This window comes from Scyliorhinus canicula, chromosome 8 (genome assembly GCF_902713615.1).
Source record: "Scyliorhinus canicula chromosome 8, sScyCan1.1, whole genome shotgun sequence".
NCBI classification, from domain to species: Eukaryota; Metazoa; Chordata; class Chondrichthyes; order Carcharhiniformes; family Scyliorhinidae; genus Scyliorhinus; species Scyliorhinus canicula.
Genome location: NC_052153.1, coordinates 101,413,993 through 101,433,583, shown reverse-complemented (window position 1 = coordinate 101,433,583; position 19,591 = coordinate 101,413,993). Strand labels below are relative to the sequence as shown.

The following is a 19,591-nucleotide window of genomic DNA, read 5'->3' as shown; positions in this document are numbered from 1 at the left end:
TTGGCGGAGCTGATGGGGGAGGGTGAGAACCCCTCCCGGTATGAACTAGACCGAGCTCATCGGTCATTAAGGCCGAAGCCCAAAGTGAACGAGCCGCCAAGAGCAGTAATTATCTGCTTCCATAAGTATTGCATGAAGGAGAAGGTGTTAAGCTGGGCGAAGCAGAAACACGAGGTGCTGTGGGATGGTACTGCGGTTCGGATCTACCAGTACTTGACGGTGGAGTTGGCAAAAAGATGAGCGCCGTTTGGGCGGGCGAAGGTGGCATTGTACAAAAAGGGAGTACAATTTGGTATGGTATACCCGGCGAAGCTGAGGGTAACGTATGAGGCCAAAGACTTTTATTTCGAGACAGCGGAGGCGGCTAAGACGTTCGTGAGGGCAGAAGGCTTGGGACAGACATGAGGAGCAGAGCTGGAAGAGAGACTGTGGACTGTGATTGGGGAGCTGGAAAATGTTTAAATGTTTTATGTTTTTTATTTATTGATGTGTATTGTAATTTACTTCTCTTTACATTGTTATATAGTTCAAGTTAATGGTTGGGTTGATTGGCGTTCTGTGTTGAGACGATTATATCTTATTTTAATGAATTGTATGGATTGGATCGTTTTCGTTTTTTCTTGCTCGGACTGGGTGGGAGGGGACGATATATCTTGGCGGGGGGAGCCACCTGTGCTAGCTAACTAAAATCGGCTAGTGAACGGAGGTGAGGTGAGAGGAGGACTGTAGACATTGGAGCCTGGTTAGCAGGTTTCAATGGGCCTACGAGGCGAGCGAGGGAAGGGGAAGGAATTGATGCTGAGAGATGGTTTTTCAAGAGGAAATGTAGGGGGGGTTCGATGTTAATAATGGATAGGGGCGGTTCAGGCTTATGGGGCAGGGCCCTGGGGTATGATGATGGTGGATAAGGAGGGTGGGGGGAGAGACCCCCAGTTAAGATAGTCACGTGGAATGTGAGAGGGTTAAGAGAACCGGTCAAGAGATCAAGGGTGCTTGCGCATCTTAAAAGTTTGAAAGCCGATGTGGCAATGCTGCAGGAGACTCACTTGAGGGTGAAGGGGATTAAGATGAGGAAGAGTTGGGAGAGGTTATACAGGAGGGGGTCTGGTGTGAGGTGCTCCGGAGAGTAAATGCCTCCACCTCATGTGCGAGGTTGGGGCTGATACAGCTGAAGGTGGTATACAGAGCACACCTCACAAGGGCGAGGATGAGCCGATTCTTTGAAGGAGTAGAAGATGTGTGTGAGCGTTGCGGGTGGGCCCCCGCTTATCACGTTCATATGTTTTGGTCCTGTCCAAAGCTAGAGGAGTACTGGAAGGAGGTTTTTAGGGTAATTTCCAAAGTTGTGCACGTGAAACTGGACCCGGGTCCCCGGGAGGCCATATTCGGGGTGTCTGATCAGCCAGGGTTGGAAATGGGTGCGGAGGCAGATATCATAGCCTTCGCCTCGTTGATCGCCCGAAGGCAGATCCTGCTGGGATGGAGAGCAGCCTTTCCACCCTGTGCCCTGGCGTGGCGGGGGGGACCTGTTGGAATACTTGACCCTTGAGAAGGTTAAGTTTGAACTGAGTGGAAGGACGGAAAGGTTCTACAAGTCATGGGCATTATTCATTATGCACTTTCAAGAACTGGATAATATCGAACATTAGTTGGGGGGATGGGTGGGAGGGTTGGGGGGGGGGGGAGGGGGCTGTGTGTATTAAGGGTGACTGGGTAATCCTTGATTGCTTTTTGTATTTGTTTATGTAAACATACTGGCTGATGTTTGGGGGTTGGTGGGAGGATGGGATCGTTGTTATTATGGGGATTGACATATTTGTTGCTGATTATTGTTTATTGTTGGTGGGTGTAAATTCGAGAGAAAATGTGAAAAAGGAGAATAAAAAAATATATTTTTAAAAAGTTTTATGGATGTAAAAAGGAAAGCTTAAAGGATTACTTAATGTTGTATTCTTTGGGGGTTGTATTTGAATTAATGGTTGCTAAGATGTTCACTATATGTTTTAAAAAGGTTAACTTGAATTCATAGAATAAACATTGTTTTGCTCCAAAAAAAACTTTTCCCTTTCTGCTGTACCACACCTGAAGAGTGGGTCGTGTGCTCCCCATACCACAATCTATTAAAAGTTGTGGGCCAGGTGAACTCCATGATACACTTTGGTGTTCTCTAGACCCTGGACCATAACACCTGGATTTATATTAAATTACCAAAATAGCTTAAAGATACAGGAAAGTGAGAGAGCAATGTAGGTTACAAATAAGTGTTAATAAATTCATTGAAATATAAGCACTAATGGATGAGGTCTGTGAATTTCTGTGCTGGTTTGAATTTCTGTGCTGGTTTGATATGAAAATAGCTGCATCATAAAACATAATTTTCATTGATTGGCCTGAGGTCCTGTGCTACATTCATAGGAAAGCAAGGATATTCTGTATTCACATTCTGTTTTGAAGGGTTTCTTTTAATTTCCATTGAATGATGTTCAGAGAAATTTGAAGATGTGCGTAATAATGTGAATTAATATGGAGCGCACGCCCTCTGTGTAAGTACATAATAGCAAATAATAGGTGTCCTGATATGTGAACTGTTCTGTTTTCTCCAGTGCAGGCGAATTGCTCTGAAAGAGAAGTGTTTTTGAAAATTGCACATGGTAAATCAGATCACACTCCACTTAAAATGACAGGAGTATATTGTCTTGCAGTAAACAAAATGTTATTCCCGTACTCGGGTGAAAATGTGCCCTGAAAGGCCACAGATTAAATGCAGCCTCCTGTCAATTAGAGTGTAGTTGTTGTTTTGGTGAGTCAGCCAGGAAAAATAGAAAAATGGTGGTCCCGGAGATTAGAACATTATTTTTTTTTTAAATGTTGCTTTGCATCGGTAACATGTGCATTGTACAACATCTTTCTTTAATATACAATTGAATTTTCTGGGATATATATTTGGCACATATACCTATCTTAAGGAGCCTGCAACATATCAGGACAGCTGACTTATGGTGACGAATGAATGAAATTAATGTTATTGTTATACAATATCACTAGGATGTTCGTGGTGTTTAATTCCAAGATTATGCCAAATTTTGCAAATTGTTGCCTTGATTGTTTTCATTGATTTTAGTTTAATTTTCTAAGCAAAGGATATAGCAAAGGCTTATAGCAAAGATGCTCCTGACAGAAATGAGCTTCAGTGTACTTTACTGGCATTGAGAAGTTGGTCTTGGGCTTTTCATTGGATCTTAGGATCTCTACAGTGCAGAAGAAGGCCATTCTGCCCATCGAGACTGCACCAACCCTCCGAAAAAGCACCTCAACTAGGCCCACTCCCCCACCCTATCCCCAAAACCCATCCTAACCTACACATCCTCAGACACTAAGGGACAAAGGATTAACATGGCCAACCCACGTAATCTGCACATCTTTGGAATGTGGGAGGAAACCGGAGCGCCTGGACATAACCCATGCAGACACTGGGAGAAAGTGCAAACCACACGGGCCGGAATTGAACCTGAGTCCCCGGTGCTGCGAACCACTGTGCCACACTAAATTGCCCCTTAATTGGAATTTTAAAAAAAACACCCACTGAGGGAGTGCGACCATAGACACCTGGGAAGTGAAATCTTCAGCTTTTCATAGAATCGCACCAGAATACACCGTTGGGGTGACTTTTTAATGGGTGTGCTCTTTTGATTCCAGTTTGAAGGCATTGGTTTAATTGATGCAAAGGAGTGACCCTATTATTTAGAATACAGTGGCTAGCACTAGCAGAGACAAAGACAAATGGAGAAAGTACAGCTCTGGTGTGAAGAAAAGGCAGAAGAAAACAAGGGAGAAAAAATGGATAAGACCTTAAAAGGTTCACAGGAAAAGTTCATGGTTTTAAAATGTTTTGGCCAGTGAGGAAAATGCTGAATTAATAGACTCCAGCAAATGTACTACAGCTGAGGAAGAGGACAATTAGTGCAAAATGTACACAGGTTGATGACCTCCGATGTTGTTGCCCCTGAAGAATGAAAAAAATGAAAATCGCTTATTGTCACGAGTAGGCTTCAATGAAGTTACTGTGAAAAGCCCCTAGTTGCCATATTCCGGCGCCTGTCCGGGGAGGCTGGTACGGGAAAAAGAAATATTTTCCAGTAAATTGGTCAGATTTATTTGACAGCAAAACGATCAGATATTTTAGCAGAGAGATGGTCCGTGGAAATAACTGGTAATGACTACGTCTTCCAAAAAATGAGAATCAACCCTTTTTCAGAAGATTTTTACACATTGAGATGCCAAATGGCAGCCACACTGTAGGAAAGGGTATAAATCAACAAATAATAAGAGCATGTAAAAAGAGTAGAACATTAATTATGGGTGACTTGTAAAGTAAAAATGGGAAAATATGTCATTTAGAACATAGAACAGTACAGCACAGAACAGGCCTTTCGGCCCTCAATGTTGTGCCGAGGCATGATCACCCTCCTCAAACCCACATATCCACCCTATACCCGTAACCCAACAACCCCCCCTTAACCTTACATTTTTATTAGGACACTACGGGCAATTTAGCATGGCCAATCCACCTAACCCGCACATCTTTGGACTGTGGGAGGAAACCGGAGCACCCGGAGGAAACCCACGCACGCAGGGGGAGGACGTGCAGACTCCACACAGACAGTGACCAAGCCGGGAATCGAACCTGGGACCCTGGAGCTGTGAAGCATTTATGCTAACCACCATGCTACCCTGCTGCCCCAATTTGAAACATGGAAGTCTGGCAAAACCTGACCTGAGGGTACATGAGAAAATGTAGATAAAAATCCCACGAAGGGTTAACAGCAGCAGCAAAAGAAGGTTTTGAAATGCCGATAGCCATTATCAAACGGGTGTTAAGAAAACAGCTTGTGACTGCTCAAGCTGTAAAACTGATGCCCGTCTTCCAAGTTAAAGCAGATTGAACTTTTAGTTACATGGAGAGAAACAATATTTCACACCTTCTTTGAAGTTAATTATTTTAGTAAGCAGTTATTAAAGAATTGCCAGGATCTTCAGTTGAATTGGGTGACAAATGTTTAGGTGTGAAATCCTGCTGGCACCAGTTGAATATGGGAAGCCAGAGACAACGGGAGCACAGGTTAATACCAAATCGGGGTCAGAGTTCTGACAAGCTAAGGATACTATTTGGTAATAAAACAACTTTAGAAATGACAGGAACCAGATGTAACACCCCTCTAGGATCAAACACTTTTGAACATTACAAGGGAAAAAATATAATCAGAGTTCGATGAACTAAAGTCATGCTCAACATGAATATGTAGTCGTATTAAAAGTAATTAAGATTTAAGGTACATTGAACAATCAAGAGCAAAACAAAGTTACTTTACGATAATGTCATATAAACGTCATAACTGTGGTAAGGGAAATATAAACCCAAAATCGGTAACAGCCAGAAGAGTCACCTCTCATAGCTGTCCTCGGTCATGGGAAGGACAGAACACAGAAACTGAGCAGAACAGCAAATCCATCAGGAGAAAACCGAAGGATAAAGAAGAGAGATTGTCAAGGTAGACCTGAAGGTCTTTTCAACCAACCAGGAGAATCCAGAAGCAAGATCTTTTTACTTTTCTGTAAAGACAGTGATTTGATCTTTTAAAACAAAAAAATAATAAAATAACTTAGTTTTAAGCTGAAACAGTGGTTATTACAAAGTCTACTTTACTTACTTAGCAACGCAGGACCCAGGCTACTAAGTGGTAAGTAGATTAAATCTTCTCTGAAGATATGGGTTATACCGGGGGATAACTTGAAAATATAGATTGACTCGAATTGCACCCACCTAAGTCTGCCTAGGAGTCAGGGAGTGAGAATCCCTGTTCACCATTTAGAATGTCTTATTGACCCTTTTTGGTATAGGTGGAACTCTTAAGAATAGTGGTGAGTTTTTTACTTCAGACTTTAATTTTCATGTTGCTTGGGTTAATCAAGTTGGAAAGGGTAGCTACGACAAGGAATTCATAGAGTGCATTAGGGATAGTTTCACAGAGCAATATGTCATGGAGCCAACCAGGGAACGGACTATCTTTAATCTGGTAATAGGTAATGAGGCAGGTTTAATAAATGACCTGAGTAAAAGATCCCTTCGGAAATAGTGATCAGAACAAGATAAAAATTAATATTTAGTTTGAGAGTGAGAAACTTGGGTCGGAAACAACTGTGTTTAACTTAAATAAAGGGATTACAATGAAACAAGGATAGAGTTCGCTAAAGTTTACTAGGTGGACAGATTAGCAGGAAACAAGCTTTTGAGGAGGTAAACAAGCATTTGAGGAGGTAATCTTGACTGTCAGCAAAAATATATCCCAGTAAGGAGAAAAGATTTGAAGAGATGGATAAACCAACCATGGCTAAAAGGAAGCTAAGAAGAATATTAAGTTGAAAGAAAAAGCATAGAGTCATAGGAGTTTACAGCATGACAACAGGCCCTTCGGCCCAACTTGTCCAGGCCGCCCAGTTTTTAAACATTAAGCACGTCCCAATTGCCCGCATTTGGGCCAAATCCCTCCATACCCAGATTTCCCATATAACTGTCTAATTTCTTGACAAAATTGTACCAGCCTCTACTGCTGCCTGACACTCAGCACCCCCTTGTGTGGGAAGAATTACCTCTCTGCACCTTCTCACCTTAAACCTATGCCCTCTAATTTTAGACTCCCTTACCTTAGGGAAAAGATGTTGAATATCTACCTTATCTATTTTATAGACCTCCTATAAGATCACCCCTAAGCCTGCTGCACTCCAGGAAAAAAAAGTCCCAGTCTATCCAGCCTCTCCTTATAACTCAAACCATCACATCCCAGTATCATCCTAGTAAATCTTTTCTGACTCTTTCTAGCTTAATAATATCCTTTCTATAATAGTGTGACCAGAATTGTACACGGTATTCCAAGTATGTAAGGAGGCAAAAGTCAGTGATAGCCCTGAAGACTGGGATAAATTTAGAATCCAGCAAAGGAGGATTATAAAAAGATAATAAAGAGCAAGAAAATGAACTATAAGGGCTAACTAGTGAGAAATATAAAAACTGACATGAGCTCCTTTAAATATATAAAAGAGCAGAGAGGCCAAAGTAAACCTGGGCCCCTGAGAAAATGAATCTGGGGAGATAGTTACGGGAAAAAAGAAATGGCAGAGGAGTTTAAGTGATATTTTGCATCAGTCTTTATAGTGGAAGATACTTCGAACATCCCATTAACGCAAAAGACTGCGGGGAAGGAATTAACTACCAAATTCAGAGAAGTAGTACGAGACAAACTAATGGGGCGAAAGGCAGATAAGTCCTGGCCCTGATGGCTTGCATCCTAGGATCTGAAAAAACGTAGCTACAGAGATGGTGGATGCATTGGTTGTCATTTTCCAAAAATCCTTGGATTCTGGAGAAGTACTGGACAATTGGGAAACTGCCAAAAACGGAAGGAGGCAAAAAGCTGGTAACTATAGGCCAATTAACCTAACATCTATTGGAAAAATGTTGGAATCCATTTTTAAGGAAGTAATAGCAGCACATTTGGAAAATTATAATCTAATGAAAGGGAAATCGTGTCTGACTAATTTGTTGGAGTTTTCCGTGTAAGTCTCAACCAGTCAATGAAGGGGGACCAGTAGATGTATTTTATTTGTACTGACAGGTGTTCAACAAGGTACCTCACAAAAGGTTAAGCCATAGGATAAGAAGATGTGGGAGGTAGCATATTGGCACGGATATAAAATTGACTATTGGGGAGGAAACGGAGGGGGGGGGGGGGGGGGGGTTGCAGTTAAGGTTTTTTCAGGTGTTGACCTCTAACTAGTAGGGTTCCACAGTGTTTTGTGCTCGGATTGCAACTGTTTACAATCAAAATGACTCTGAGAAAGTAAGCGAATGTACTGTAGCCAAATTTGCAGACGATAGATAAATAGGTTGAAAGGTAAGTTGCGAGAGGGATACAGTCAGTTTGCAAAGGGATATTGATAGGTTAAGTAAGTGGACAAAAAGTTGGCAAATGGAGTATAATGGTGGAAAATGAGAAGTTGTTCATTTTGGAAGAGAACAAAAGAATAGTGTATTATTTAAATGGAGAAAAACTGCAGAAAGCTCCAACACAAAGTTACCTGGAGGTACTTGTGCCCGAAATGCAGAAAGCTAGCACACAGGTGCAGCAGGTAATCAGGAAGGCTAATGGAATGTTGGCCTTTGTTTCAAGGGGGTTGAAGTATAAGAGTAGGGAAGTCTTGCTGCAACTGTATTCGGTACTGGTGAGACCACAGCTAGAGTACTGTGAGCAGTTTTGGTCCCCTTATTTAAGGAAATATATTACTTCTTTGGTGGTGGTTCAGAAAACGTTCACTAGAATGATCCCCAGTATGGAGGAATTAATAATAATATTAATAATCTTTTTATTGTCACAAGTATGCTTTCATTAACACTGCAATGAAGTTACTGTGGAAAGCACCCAGTCGCCTCATTCCAGCACCTGTTCGGGTAGATGGAGGGAGAATTCAGAATTCTCAGCTGGTATGAGAATTGAATCAGTGCCGCTGGCCTTTGTTCTGCATCACAAACAAGCTGTCCAGCCCACTGAGCTAAACCAGCTGTCTCATGAGCAAAGGTTAAACAGGTTGAGACTCTGTTCATTGGAATTTAGAAGAATGCTCGGTGATCTTATTGAAACATATAGGATTCTTAAGGGGATTGACAGGATAAATGTTGAGAGGATGTTTCCCCCTCTGGTCCTAGACACTCTCGAGGGGATAGTCTCAGGATAAAGAGGTGGCCATTAAAGATGAGATGAGGATGAATTTTTTCACTTGGGTTGAGACATGGAACCGTGAACAATCAAAGACATGTGAGGAGGAGCTAGAGAATTCACCCAAGAAAGTATTTGAAACCAATTACTTTCTGGTCATTGTGGATCTGGCACTCATGTCATGGACCATACAGTTTGAACAAATTCAAAGATGCATTGGCAATTTAGTTTTTCTGCATGATGAGAGGAAACTCCGGAATGACAGAAGATGACATGAGAAAGCAAAATATGGAATTGGGCAATGCATATTCTGATGAAGAATCTCACAACATCAATGGTGCAGACATTTTCTAAGAGTTTCGGATGCTATGAGAACTCGTCCTTGAAGGAACAAGTGCTGCTCTTCAAGCCCTTCATTTTCATACGACACTCGGGTTCCTTCACACGCACAGTAGAAGCGTACAGGATTTTGCTGACAAACCCAGTCTCAGTGGCGCCAGGGGAGCAAGGGTTTTTCCAGATTAAAAATTATAAAAGAACTACGTGAAGGCAACTATGTTGCAAGATTGACTGGGTGACCTGACAACTCACACCAAGGGGTGGTAACAAAGACCACAATCTGATAGAGTTTGCTGCAAAGAAGTTTAGGAAGGCAGATTTCGGAATCCAGGCTGCACGACACTGATCGTGATAGGTGAGGTTTTTAAAAAAAATTAGGTGGACTTCATTATAATTATGCATCATAAACACAATATGATTATAACTACATGGTAATTATATGCCGGGGAGCTATCAATATTTAACCTGTAGACTGCAGCTTCCCTTGACATTCATTGCAACCAGATCTCACGTATAAAAACAGGTGCCCACACAGTGTCATTTGATGCGGGTCCTGCATTTTCCAGGGACCGCCCTGCCTATGGATATAGTTAATCAACTGAATCAATGCCTGGTGTAAGGATCCTTCTGTGTATTCCCTTATTTCAACTTTATTTTGCTGTTATTATTTTTGATCCATGGATGATTAATGGACATGTCTCTTTAAGCAGGCCTAATGGACATGCATCCTTAAGTCCAGCAGCAGGATTCAGAAGTTACAGGAGAGGTCACTCTGCTCGTGTCTGCTGGTTTGAACAGGAGGCTGCAGACTTGTCAGCACCACAGAGAGAGACTGGGTGGGACTCTGGCCGTACTCCACCTCGTAGCAGGTGGTGATTTGATCCTATCCCATGTGTGCGTGTGTGCATGTGTCAATCAAACCAGTTACATTTTCCTCCACATATTTATCTTTCAAACAGTGGTGAGATGTTGGTGGACTACCCAGTGATGCTTCATAGAATGCGTACACAAACAAATTAGGCTGCTCTCTCCTTGGAATAACCTGCCAGGGTTCAGTGTCTAGGTTCGTGCATGATTTGCGGACGACACAAAGTTTGGTGGAATTGAGGGTAGCGATGAGGACTGTCAGATGATACAGCAGGATTTAGATTGTTTGGAGACGTGGGTGGAGAGATGGCAGATGGAATTTAATCTGGACAAATGTGAGGTAATGCATTTTGGCAGGTCTAATGCAGGTAGGGAATATACAGTGAATGTTAGAACCCTAAAGAGTATTGAAAGTCAGAGAGATCCAGGTGTACAGGTCCACAGGTCACTAAAAGGGGCAACACAGGTGGAGAAGGTAGTCAAGAAGGCATACGGCATGCTTGCCTTCATTGGCCAGGGCATTGAATATAAGAATTGGCAAGTCATGTTGCACCTTAGGCCACACTTGGAGTATAGTGTTCAATTCTGGTCAGCACACTACCAGAAGGATGTGGAGGCTTTAGAGAGGGTGCAGAAGAGATTTACCAGGATTCTGCCTGGCATGGAGGGCATTCGCTACGAGGAGAGGTTGAATGAACTTGGTTTGTTCTCACTGGAACAAAGGAGGTTGAGGGGCGTCCTGATAGATGACTACAAAATTGTGAGGGGCATAGTCAGAGTGGATAGTCAGTGACTTTTTTCCAGAGTAGAGGGGTCATAGGTTCGAGGGACGAGGTTTAGAGGAGATGTATGAGGCAAGTTTTTTTTTTTTTACACAGAGGGTAGTGGGTGCCTGGAACTCACTGCTGGAGGAGGTGGTAGAAGCAGAGACGATAGTGACGTTTAAAGGGCATCTTGACAAATACATGAATAGGATGAGAATAGAGGGATACGGACTCCCGGTAGTGTAGAAGATTTTAGTTTCGACAGGCAGCATGGCTGGCGCAGGCTTGTAGGGCCGAAGGGCCTGTTCCTGTGCTGTACTTGCCTTTGTTTTTTTGTTCATAAGGAATGATCATTTGAGTGAAAGTTACTGGGCATTCATGATGCCGTACTCCATCATGAATTGGTACATTCAGCAAATGAGGGAAAAATCAAAGTGTTCTGCTTCGAGAAAAGCTCCTTTTTAGAAAGTTATATAGGGAAAATTAAAGCCAGTTAATTCATGTAGTTATACTTTTTTGTTCACTTCTGCAATTGTATTAGATATAATACAGGATTATTTACAGTAGGATATTCCATGCAGAGCAACTGGGAAAATTCAGACCTTTTATCCATGTTTAAATTGACAGCTGTGTTCTTTACAGTAGGTAACAGTTTTAAAACCAAGATTTGACTCCTAAAAAATTATATTGTGTATCCACTACAGCTTTATATGCATGTTTTCACCATATTACTATTATAATATTGTGGGATGTAATGTGCAACATGGTGGCACAGTGGTTAGCCCTGCTGCCTCACTGCCCCAGGGACCCAGGTTCAATTCCAGCCTCGGGTCACTGTCTGTGCGGCATATGCACGTCCTCCCCGTGTCTGCGTGGGTTTCCTCCAGGTGCTCTGGTTTCCTCCCACAAGTCTTGAAAGACATTTTGTTATGTGAATTGGACATTCTGAACTCTCCCTCAGTGTACCTGAACAGGTGCCGTAGTGTGACGACCAGGGGATTTTCACAGTAACTTCTTTGCAGTGTTAATGTAAGACTACTTGTGGCACTAATAAAGATTATTATTATTAACTGTAATTCCTGTCCTAAAAGCCATGCCAGCCATTGTGATAACACATAAATGCAAATCTCAGAAGTGCGTGTTTTAAAATCGATGTAACAGAAGTAACTGAAGTTTAGGCTTACCCGCACACATTCCTGCCTATTCTGCTCATTAGCATGGCCTTTCTAATATTGTACTGCTTCATTCTCTGTTGTTATCTGACACTTTAACATGAGATGTCATCAGAAGAAATAAGCAAGGCTGGCAGAATATGTTTCAAAATCACCAGTTGTTCAGTTAATTGCTTCTCCTGGTAAGAGAGAAACACACCAACTGCATCCAGGCAGATGAAAGAAAATGATTGAGACTGTCATGCAAAAGCGGTAGAACGGTTATTATACAAAGTGAGAGTGGAGAATAAAGATTTATGAAAAGTTTGAAAAATAAATTAAAGGAAACATTGAAGAAAACTTGAAAAGCATCTGAGGAGAATGAGGAGGGTGTCCAAGAGCATCCTGGCATAGAGTTTGAGCTGGCAGGGCAGCCTCTTTCCCCCCCCCCCCCCCCCCCCCCCCAAAAAGTGTGATCAAGGGCCGCTGCACATGGGAGATAAATTCATCACCTCACGATTTTGCAACGAAGAGGCTGAGTCACCGGAAGCTCTGCAGCCCTGTCCCATCTCGCCATCTCCCACCCCCCACTTCAAAATGAAACCCCTTTCCCCATAACCGCTCACCCCTTCCCTCTCCCTCAGTCCTTTGCTCCAACTTCCCTTCACCTTCCACTCTTTCCTACTACCGCTGAGGGTCATACCAGCAACACCACAAGGTGTGGCCCTGGCTTGATGGTATCAGCAAGTCTTGTCCATGGGATGGACGATGATGATGACTCGCTAGCCAATGAGCTCTGGTGCTCCTCATCATTTGGCAAGTCTGACTCCTGCCTTTAGGATCACATTCCACTGTCAGCCCGGGTGATGCCTGCATATGGCTGGCCAATCTATCTCACAGGACCACATATCCTTGGGAGGCGGGTGGGGGTTCTGAATGGTTAGGGCTCACTCACTGGGGATTCTCATTCAAAGCAGGCTCACACTTCTAGCCCCGTGCCATCCTGCTGAGGGTGATACCATGTGCCACGTTCATGTGTCATGGGGGCCCTACCCCGCCCCATCCTTCAAACACCTCAACTTGCATACTCTGCACCCTGGCCAATGCCTACCACCAATCAGACAGAAGTTAGAGGCAGGTCAGACTTGGCACAAAAATCTTTAATGGTGAGTATATACATTGTTGTGCCCCAAACCCTAACTATCAGTTACATGCTACACCTGTATTAACTTTCTTATCTTACATGGCCTACTGCACCTTCTAGCTGTAACCCGAGACAGCACATAAGATGTGGAAATGGCCTGCTGCATGTCTTTTCCTCTTGTGATGTCCTTGGCAGCTGTCCTGTGGAGTCCTGGCCTGGACTGATGTTCAAGAGTGACTTTGTACCACCCTGTTCTTTTGCTGCCCATGGATGCGGCAGTGTCAGTTGGGAGGTTTCAGAAGAGCCAAGGTGTTCCAGCACCACCTCCGCGGGAGGCAACAGCATGGGCCCCTCCATCAGTGTGTTCGATGGCTCCTGGGCTGCTCCATAGGACGGAGATGAAACTGGAGTGAGCGTCCGGAGACTCCAACATCATCTGGCATTGCCAGTCCTGGAGACCCGCCCATGTCTAAGCCCATGGTCTCAATGTCTTCAGCCGTGGAGCACTGTGAGACTGGAATATATCTCACTCGCTGACGGACATGTCCCTCACTGCCTCAGTCATGTCCCTTTGTGACTGGCCAAGGTCAGTCAGTGCCCAACAAATGCTCTAAATGTCCTCAGCTCTTCATGATGGGCCAAGTTCTGGATTGCCGCAAAATGGCCATGTAGGCCTCGGGCATGTCTGCCTGTGACTGGGTTCTCCTGTCCTGCTCCTCAGCTATCAACCACACAATGTGCCCCAAGTGGGGGCTGTTTAAGGAGCACTTGCTGTGAGTGCTGGGGTTTTGTCCCACTGAGACAAGAAAGGAATGGTATGAAGAAGGAGCCTTGGATGACAAGAGAAGTGGGGCTTCCAGTCAAGAGGAAGAAGGAAGCTTACGTAATGTTGAGGAAGCAAGGATCTGGCAAGGTTCTAGAGGGTAGCTGGGAAGGAACTCAAAAATGGACTGAGGAGAGCTAGAAGGGGGCATGAAAAAGCCCTGGCGGGAAGGATTAGGGAAAACCCCAAGGTGTTCTACACTTGTGAGAAATAAGAGGATGATCAGAGTGAAAGTGGGGTCGATCAGGGATAGTGGCAGGAACTTGTGCCTGGAGTCTGAGGATGTCGGGGAGGCACTAAATGACTATTTTGCTTCAGCATTCACTAGAGAGAGGGACCTTGTTGCTCGTGAGAACAGTGTGAAACAGGTTAATAGGCTCGAACAGGTTGATTAAGAAGAAGGATGTGCTGGAAATTTTGTAAAACATCAAGATACAAGTCCCCTGGGCTAGACTGGTAATAGCCAAGGTTACTACGCGAAGTGAGGAAGGAGTTTGCTGTGCCGTTAGTGATGATCTTTGCGTCCTCGCTCTCCATTGGAGTAGTGCTGGATGATTGGAGGGAGGCGCATGTTATTCCCCTGTTCAAAAAAGGGAATAGGGAAATCACTGGGAATTACAGGCCAGTCGGTCTTACATCTGTGGTGAGCAAAATACCAGAAAGGATTCTGAGAGATAGAATTCATGATTATTTAGAAAAACAGTTTGATTAAAGATAGTCAGCATGGCTTTGTGAGGGGCAGGTTGTGCCTCGCAAGCCTCATTAAATTATTTGAGGATGTGAGAAGACAAATTGATGAAGGTCAGGCAGTGGATGTGGATTTCAGTAAGGCATTTGATAAGGTTCCCCATGGTAGGCCCATTCAGAAAGACAGGGGGCATGGGATACAGGGAAATTTGGCTGTCTGGACACAGAATTGGTTGGCCGAAAGAAGACAGTGAGTGGTAGTGGACGGAAAGTATTCTGCCTGGAGGTCGGTGACCAGTGGTGTCTGCAGGGATCTGTTCTGGGACCTGTGCTCTAGTTTTTATAAATGTCTTGGATGAGTAAGTTTGTCGATGACACAAAGGTTAGTGGAGTGGTCGATAGTGTTGAGGGCTGTTGCAGGTTACAACAGGACATTGTCAGGATGCAGAGCTGGGCTGAGAAGTGGCAGATGGAGTTCAACCTTGATAAATGTGAAGTAATTCATTTTGGATGGTCGAATTTGAATGCTGAATACAGAGTTAAAGGCAGGATTCTTGGAAATGTGGAGGAACAGAGGGATCTTGGGGTTCACGTACATAGAACCCTCAAAGTTGCCGCCCAGGTTAATAGGGTTGTTAAGAAGGTGTATGGTGTGTTGGCTTTCATGAACAGGGGGATTGAGTTTACGAGCTGCAAGGTTTTGCTACAACTTTATAAAACCCTAGTTAGACCACACTTGGAATAGTGTCCAGTTCTGGTCACCTCATTATAGAAAGGATGTGGATGCTTTGGAGAGGGTACAGAGGAGATTTACCAGGATGCTGCCTGTACTGGAGGGCATGTCTTATGAAGAAAGGTTGAGGGAGCTAGGGCTTTTCTCACTGGAGCGAAGAAGGCAGAGAGGTGACTTGATAGAGGTGTACAAGGTGAGGAGAGGCATGGATAGAGTGGATAACCAGAGACTTTTCCCCAGGGCGGACATGGCTGTCACGAGGGGACATAATTTTAAGGTGATTGGAGGAAGGTATAGGGGAGATGTCAAAGGTCGGTTCTTTTCACAGAGTGGTGGATGCGTGGAATGCACTGCCAGCAGAGATGGTGGAGTCAGTCATTAGGGACATTTAAGTGACTCTTGGACAGGCACATGGACAGCATTAAATTGAAGGGGTGTAGGTTAGGTTGATCTTAGATTGGGATAAGTGGTCGGCACAACATCGTGGGTCAAAGGGACTGTACTGTACTGTTCTATGTTTTATGTTCGAAGCCTTAGACGTCCTGACCCATGGCTCTAACTTCTTGCTGCAGGTGGCAGATGCCACCTGTTCAGCATTGACCTGAGTACCGCGCATTATCAGCAACATCTCCTGCGCATGATGAAAGTTTGACTCCTCCAGCTGTATCTGCAGGTGCTGGAAAATCACTGACACACTCATAAATTCTGGCTCTGTGTCTGCCTCTCTACCAGTGATACGATTGTACTTTCCAGAAGTGTGACATTTGTCTCAACGATCAATGTTCCCTGGGATTGGGCAGCCCTCCCACCATCTGCTCCCTTGGGAGTCCCTGCTTCCATCTGTTGTGCTGCAGCATGGGTGACGCGCACGCCTGAAGTGACACAGGAGCCTCCTCACTAAAATGTTCCACTGAGGTGATGGTCTCTGCAATGCTGGAGGGTACAGATGACAGCAGTGCCGGGAAGTCTGTGTTTTCCCCAGAGTGGTGCTTCGGGATGTAGAGGGGATGTGACTGATGGATAGTGACCCTGGATAGCCAGGCCTCGTCTAATGGTGGTCCTGAAAGGTGAAAGACATGGTGAAATCTCAGGAAGGGGTGGTCTGTGGGAGAGAGGTGACTCACTTACTACTATAGGGACATCAGTGTTGCATTAGGCTCTCACTTGTTAGTAACATCCCGAATTCCGTGTCAGCCACTGTCCTTTCCTCGATCTCACCTGCTAGCTGCATTGCCCTCTCCTCAGCTGGGGTGTGCACCCACAGTTCAGAAATGCCTCCTCCAGCCTTTTGGCGCCTGCACCTATTATGGGCCGCCTTATTCTTGGGGACACAGAAAGGACATAGTGAAATGTTGGGCGGTGAGTTCTATAGGGGCTCTGTAGCTGGTGGCATGTGTGTACAAAGCTGGCCAAAAATAGATGTGTTGGGGTTTTGTGGAGGGTGGGTTGTAAGGGAAATGCAGGCAGATGAGCTGTGGTTGGCCTCTCCGAGATTTGGGGGGTAATTCAAGAGGCACAGAGGTGGTGACTTCATTCGAGCTGCCCTGAGGAGGTCATTCATCTTTTTGTGGCGCTGAGTCCAGTCCTCCTTGTCAGGCTAGCAGCACTGACCGCCTCTTCCACCTCTTCCCAGATGCTGCTGCTGCTGATGGAAGGTTTTAATCTCTGCCTCACAATGAGGATGAGGGTGCCCTCCTCTCCTCCCCTGCATACATCCCACTGTCCATTTCAGTTTCATGAAATTGTAAGCAGCCCCAGCTTGTCGGGCTCTTTAGCGATAATTCCGTACCCCGGTGAATCAGATGCCAGCGGGAATGGGAATTGCTCACAATTCACATGGGCAGAGTGTTGGTCTATTTCCATGTCCTGAATTGCTGAATGAATAGCACTCCCAACGGAAACATGAATTGGACGCTATTCAGTTCTGGCAGAAAAACTTGGAGCTGGATTGTCTGTTTCAGCGGCTAAGTGCCGGTACCAGCAGAACATATTTGGTCTTTTAAGACCAAAAAATCAGCGCGAAACCTTCACCAATTTCTGGACCGGTGAGGGGCTTGTACCGGCGCCGGGTGGAACTCCTACATCCCGCATTGAAAACGGCCGGGTCCCAGGCCACGCATGCGCACGTCTAAAGACCTGCAGCAGTCGCACTGATGGCGCCTGCCATGCACGGACCCAACCCCGCCACCCACCCCCTTCTAGTACCCCGAGCCCTCGCAGAAGCCACCCCTTCGGCCAGTGGCATGGATCTGGGCTGAGTGTGGCGGTGCTGGATGCAGTCCGCACAACTGAGACCACACGTCCTGTGCCGTTGGGAACTCAGTCCACCAGGGGCGGAGCATCACAGCTGGGCCGGACGATGATGCATCAACGCCATTGCAACGCGCACATCGCAATAATGCCATTTCTGAGGATGCGGAGCATGGCTGACCAGTGCCGGTCCCGATTTCGGCATTGGAGCCCATTCTCCACCTGATCTGCGAACACTATTTTAGTGTCGGGAAATGGAGAATCCAGCCCCTGATTTGCCTAGTTCTCAAGAATACTAAGTAAGTAATACTAATAGAACTCTTTTGATAAACATTGAGAGCCATACGATTGAAGTAACCTTGAATTAATTTTAATCCTTTATCATTCATAAATATAAAAAATTTAAATTTTCATATAGGAAAGATCCACACTTGGTCACAATTTATAGAAATGGAGCATACAAGCATAGTGTAGAAAGGTGCCCAGATAAAAGTACTGCACCTGAAGCACATAGCATACGATATACCATAGAACATACAGTGCATTCAGCCCATCGTGTCTGCACCGACCCACTTAAGCTCTCACTTCCACCCTATCCCCTCCTAACCTTTTTGATCACAAAGGGCAATTTATCATGGCCAATCCACCTAATTTGCAAGTTTTTGAACTGTAGGAGGAAACCGGAGCACCTGGAGGAAACCCGCTGTGAAGCCACAGTGCTATCCACTTGCGCTCCCATGCTGCCCTAAAACTATAATTACTCAGATTTATTTAGCACCTATTGATGTAGTAAGATGTTTCAAGGTGCTTTGTAGATGCGTGATCAGACCTAACCAAAAAATATATATTGGGCCCAATGTGTAACTGAACGGGATTTGAGCAATTTTAAGATCCAACCCATTAAGACAGGTGACAAAAAATTTAGTCAAGGAGTGTTTTCAATGTTAGTAATGGAGAACAGCAATGACAAAATTGAACATGGGACTATTAAAAATAGATGCAGACAAGACAAAGAGATCCTCTTCTCAGTGGTGGAAGACGGAGAAAATGCCAGGAAATTGGAAATAGGCCAAGGGGTTAGTCGATTTAATGTAAGTTTGCTTTTAAGGAAAGGATAATGGAAAAACTAAAGGGAAAATGCTGGAAAATCTCAGCAAGTCTGGCAGCATCTGTAGGGAGAGAAAAGAGCTAATGTTCCGATGACTCTTTGTCAAAGCTAACAGAGAGAAAGTGGGAAATATTTATACTGTGGAGTGAGAATGAAAGATGAGTCATAGCCACAGAAACCCAGGGAAACCAGGTGCTAATGGCCACAGATGGTAAGGGGAAAGAGTGTTAATAGCAGTCCCCAGAGAGGACAAAAGATGTGAAAGGTCAAAGAGCAGGGAAACTAAAATCAGAGGATGTACTGTAGGTATGGGGGGAGGGGAAGGGGGAAGCAAAGAGGAGAAAGGTGCAGGAAACGTAGATAAGATTGGGAGGAGGGGGAATTAAATGTATATTAAGAAATAAATAAATGGTCAGACAGTTAAAATGAAATGAAAACAAATGGATCGAGGTGGGGCTGATCATCTGAAGTTGTTGAATTCATGTTCAGGCCGGAAGGCTGTAGCGTGCCTAACCGGAAGATGAGATGTTGTTCCTCCAGTTTGCGTTGTGCTTCACTGGAACATTGCAGCAGGCCAAGAACAGATATGTGGGCATGGGAGCAGGGTCTTTTGTTAAAATGGCAAGCAACAGGAAGGTCAGGATCCTGAATGCGCACCGACTGAAGATGCTCAGCAAAGCGATCACCCATTTATCCAATGGAAAAACTAAAGTGACATAACATAGAAAACTGACAAAGATCTGGCAACTTCTGAGCTTTTAAAATAAAAAGCGAACAAATTAAAGTTGCCTTGGTCATAACTTTCCAAAATCTCAGAAGTTGTGAATTTATAACTCTTACTTGAGAAGGAGGGGAAGAAGAAATTAAGTAACAACCAACCTGCCAGTTTAGTTAAGAGTTTGAGGGGGTTTTGGGGGTCTTACCTGGAGACAGAGTGATAAGAGCACACAAAAAGAG

The 19,591-nt window shown here is 44.5% G+C and overlaps 1 long non-coding RNA gene across 1 annotated transcript in view; it reads left to right on the top strand.

Annotated features, from left to right (window-relative positions):
- The first annotated feature begins 17,634 nt into the window (after nt 1-17,634).
- Nucleotides 17,635-19,591, top strand: part of LOC119970414 — a 224,513-nt gene continuing 222,556 nt past the window's right edge. The window contains exon 1 of the long non-coding RNA XR_005461610.1: nt 17,635-17,825. This is a non-coding gene — a long non-coding RNA (uncharacterized LOC119970414). The remainder of the gene's footprint in view (nt 17,826-19,591) is intronic.